This window comes from Sinohyriopsis cumingii, chromosome 8, assembly GCF_028554795.1.
Source record: "Sinohyriopsis cumingii isolate HCF-2022 chromosome 8, ASM2855479v2, whole genome shotgun sequence".
NCBI classification, from domain to species: Eukaryota; Metazoa; Mollusca; class Bivalvia; order Unionida; family Unionidae; genus Sinohyriopsis; species Sinohyriopsis cumingii.
The window spans coordinates 67,427,121-67,432,054 of NC_142968.1; the positions used below are offsets into that span (position 1 = coordinate 67,427,121).

Sequence of the window (4,934 nt, forward strand, 5' to 3'; positions counted from 1 at the left end):
GAAAACAGATTCTCCACAGGGATTTTCTCAAACGAATTCAGGCGTAATATCTCAACTTGCACCATATAGCATTTCAGCATCCCAGAGAAGAGCTTCAATGGAAATATCATTCACTAATTAGTACTTTTCACACCATATTTCTTTCACCCGTATGCGATATATATTTGATATTTTTCCAATGTCGTCATGAAAAGTATTTCTACTATGCATTCTTACTTTTCTTACTGTTACATTTGTGATTGTTGAACCATTGTTATGTAGGTGTATGTTTATGCTCCACATTTCCAAATATCCCTTTTCATGGACATTGCAATAGATAGGATCTGCAGCAGTAGGTATATAATAGAAATATTAGCAGCCGGTATCTTTGTCATTGATAACTTATTTTCACTTCCAGCGAATGGAGAGCAAAGTGACCATTATTTTTCTTTGGTTTTCAACGATTGCAATATCTCAATCACAATGCATGTCAAAAATGATGTATACGAATTAAAACTATAAGAGTGTTCACCAGCAGCAGAAGGAGCTTTTCACTATTCACGTTTCGTTTTGATTGTATTATTAGCCCAAAGTTGATGATACTAAATGTCCAAATAAGGCAGAAAAGAATGAGGCGACAGGTTGTATTTCAAAACCTTGTTAATATTTTTTTCTCCATTATTTATCTTATAACACTAAAAAGCTGCCGCTTGTGAAGTTCACAGACTCTCTCCAAGTTTCATATTTCACTCCAAATCTAATGTATTTAAATACGAGTAATTTAGTACGGAACTTAATATTATATAGCAAACAAAATGTCATCCAAAGTATTTTAGGAAGACCAAGAGATAGCACAGATAGCTCTGTAGGTTTCGTTTCTACGAAAGTATGAAATTATTAGTTATGGTGTACTAGGTTTTAGCTGCAGTGCTTAGTTATGTTATTTTTGTATACCAGAACTTAATTTCCTATTTTAGTATCACTATATTTGTAGTGAGGTTAATTTTTACAACTCACTGTGTTAGTTGGGCTGCAATTCGCCTCATTGGAGAAAAAATACTTTCTCGTCTAGAAAAATAATTATATTTTATCCTGACAAAGTCTATTCGGATGAATTTATAGTGGATTGTTTACATCCGTCATATCATTCTTACCCAATGAAATCAATGCCTCGAACTGGATAATTATTATTCAAGCAACACCCCCTTTTTGTGTATTCCCACTTATGTATCTAATAAATATGGACAGACCTCTTAAACATTTCCACATCCAGCTATACGCTAGAAAAATCCTTAACTGAGAATGTTTTGTTCAGTGTTCTTTACCATGACAATGGTTCGCTTATTCTTCGCTTTCCTGACGTTCTCTAAATTGCTTACAAGAGGACATCCTCAAATTAATTGTGGAAACGTCACTTCATCTACATGCCAAAATGTCTGTTTTGGAAAACCAATTGACTGCCAGGACATTTACCAAATGGGTTTTACAAAGACTGGAGGCTACATTATTTATCCCAAAGGACATCATAATGGTATCTACGTTCGATGTGACATGCGTACAGCCGGTGGAAGATGGACTGTCATTCAGAGAAGAATCAGCGGAGATGTTGATTTCTTTCGTGAGTGGATTGATTATAAAGAGGGTTTTGGTGATCCAAATGGAAACATGTGGCTCGGAAATGACAATATACATGACCTCACGGCTCAGGCCGATTACCAGCTGCATATAAACTTGGCTGTTTCAAATACAAATACCAGCTTTGCCATGTATGATACTTTCTCGGTTGGAGACGAAAGTAGTGGATATCTGCTCATCGTAAAAGGCTACAGTGGAACAGCAGGCGACTCTTTCTCTTATCATTCTGATATGAAATTTAGCACCAAAGATTGGGACAACGACAAAACCAATTCAACAGATTGTGCCAGTAGCTACAAAGGCGGTTGGTGGTACAATAATTGCCATCATTCAAACTTAAATGGAATCTAAGGACCCACCAATCATGCAGAAGGAATACATTGGTATGCATATGCCGGACATCATACATCCATGATATATGCAGACATGAAAATAAGGAGAAAAATTTCACAGTAAGAGTGATACAAAAGTATTAAGATATCGCGGGAATAAAAAATATTTGTAACAAATAGGGTAAAGTAGCTTGAAGTATGTCCATATAGATTGAGGTTATTTGAAACTTTCGGAGCACCCCGCTTTAGTCATATGAATATTCCTTCTTCATAAAGGGACGCAGGTATAATTAATTTGTAGAACCATTTAAATTTGCTGTCCCTATTGCATTTGAAACGGATGCAGTTGTAATTCCTTTGTTTGTCTGAATGGAGATAGTTTAAACTTAATAAGTATATTTTATTGAAAGTATGATTCTACATTTTCATTTTGTTTGTTTTTTCTTATCATTATTCGCAATTTGTACTTTCAAAATTTTGATGTTAATTGAAAAAATATAATATGCGCTACATATACGATTGCAAATAACATCCTAGTTCCCTCCACTCCCATACCGACCTAACGGATTGATCAAATGTTATAGAAATGTTTTGCATATTTATATATCTATGTCAATTGGCAACGAAATTCCCTGTTCTATTAATGTATTTACACATTCATGAACATGTGCAATCGTGAATCCACGATCTGAATCAGAATAATATATAAATATCCCGATTTCAACAAGCACTTTGCTTAACATCCCAGTTATTTTAAGGAATGATAAAATATAATATCCATCCGTATGTAGTGCTGCATAATTGTGGTTTTCAAACATAGTTTCGTACAAAGAAACATGAGCAGCTTACGTTCTTTTCTTGGGGAATGGTTGCTGTTTTTAGACTCGTAAGAGTTTTTAAAGGACAATTAAAAGGACTTAGGAGACAATTCTTTCCCCTGCCAGTCAAACCTTTGGGTTGATGTCCTTGATTCATTCAGAGTCCGTGACCTTAAATTGTGACGTCACAGAAAGTTACTATATTAGGTAAAATCAGACCCAAATGACTCTTTGGCATACTCGAGTGCATTGCTAACTAGGAAAATCCATGAAGAATACACAAGATAGAACAAAATCCATTTTCATCATTTTTCCGAAAATAAATTCATTGCTTTAAAATTATGAAAGAAGACAAATAAAATAAAAAGGTACACAAAATCTGAAAAGTATAAAATCCAGAAATAATGTTATGTACCGGAAAATATACAAAGAATACTAAAATGCAGTCCAGTATACAACATTGATCGTCTTTCTCAGTTAATCAAGAAGTTTAAAGTTATAAGTTTCACACAAGACAAATATTTTAATATACCTTGCGCAGATTCCGTATTTAAATCTCCGAAATTCCTGAAGTTTCATGAACTTTAATATCACTGGGTTGGCTCTTGCAAACTTTCCCATTTGCTATATAAACATTTTGTTGCAATGACGCAGTAATCGTATCTGTTCTTGTTTTATCTTTTGTAGCAAACAAGTGTTCTTGCATGGCGATTGACCCAAACCATGTAGAACGCCCCAACTGCTTTCACGGTAGCCATATAAACCTTTGTTGCATTAACACAGTAATCGTATTCGTTGCTGTTTTATTTTCGGTTGCAAAGAAAAGTTATTGCAGAGTAATTTATCCAATATCATGTAGAACAAGCCAATCGTGAAACGATCCGGAATAATTATTGCATTTTAACTGAATTCACGAGATTTTTACTTATTTTCCTAAATTTGTCTCCAGGCACAGTGATATATGACGCATCATCGGCAGTGAGAATCGATTTCAGGGTTATTCTCAACTGGCATTAACCTATATTTGATCCTCTTCTTAATCAATGATTGTACTCTACACCCCAATTACCCCTCTAAGTGGTTAGTATATACGTTATCAGCCCGAGAACGATATTCTCGATCAAAGTTATTGATGTAAGAGTTAAAATTTTCACAAAAGCATAGTTCGCTTGTCAGGACCTGTCTCGCCTAAAGAGGTTATAATATTTCCTACCGATAGAACTTCTATCTATTGAAGATACAAGTAAAGAAAAACTAATTTTGAACTTTCATAGGAAACAAAAATATCTAAAACATATATTTGCTGCATCGGGGTTTTCAGATTCAAACAAAGATAACAGACATGTATAAGTATTGATTTCACAAAGAACGATATTTTAAGAGAATATGTTACATTGACAATTAGGATATTTGGCTTGGATCGGTGTTTCATACATGTATATGCATTTCAATTGGAAGTCACGTTATAATCCTTCATATACTAACTACAATTTGGTATTATTATTTTTTATTAAGTAGGCGTAACGTATCACTGGAGACCTATAATAAAAGTCTATATTATAAACAAAATGCTTTAATACGAAGTTTTGTTCTAGATCAGTAATCGATCTGTAGGAGGAGCAGTATAGTTCTGAGAACCAAGGCCCTTCATATAATCTATTCAGTCATGAAAGAACTCAGCATCACTTATGAAAGAATATCCGTCCTCCACCAGTAGTATCGATGTCACAGCTAGCGTAGATCCTGTTACGATCCCCGTTGGATAAATGATGTAGACGCCTATCCTATCAGTCTTCTGTTTTTCTGAGCAGACATTGTGCGGTGTAGGAATGGGTCTTTTTGGTTCTGCCAGTCTTAGCAGTTTCACATGCAAGGACAATAGTTTTGTGCATTTCTGCTCAGAAACAATGCTCCTAACAACCGGTTGGAGAGGACAAAGCTGTTTCCTTGTTTCAGTGAATATGACAATGATACGGAATGACCATTCTAGTCGATACTTGAATAGAGTTATTAATCCAAGGCAATATGTATGTTTTATTCTGTTCGATGTTCATCAGTTTTCCGACTATGTTAAGGATAGCTGTAAATTGCCTTACTCCAGTAAGTTTAGTTTCAATTTAAAATGAAAGAAACTCATTAAATAATTATAAACATAAAATAAGAGGGTTCT

The 4,934-nt window shown here is 34.5% G+C and overlaps 1 pseudogene; it reads left to right on the forward strand.

The window, feature by feature from the left end:
- Positions 1-1,455: 1,455 nt before the first annotated feature.
- On the forward strand, positions 1,456-1,965 carry LOC149793741 (fibrinogen-like protein A pseudogene; annotated as a pseudogene).
- The last annotated feature ends 2,969 nt before the right edge of the window (positions 1,966-4,934 follow it).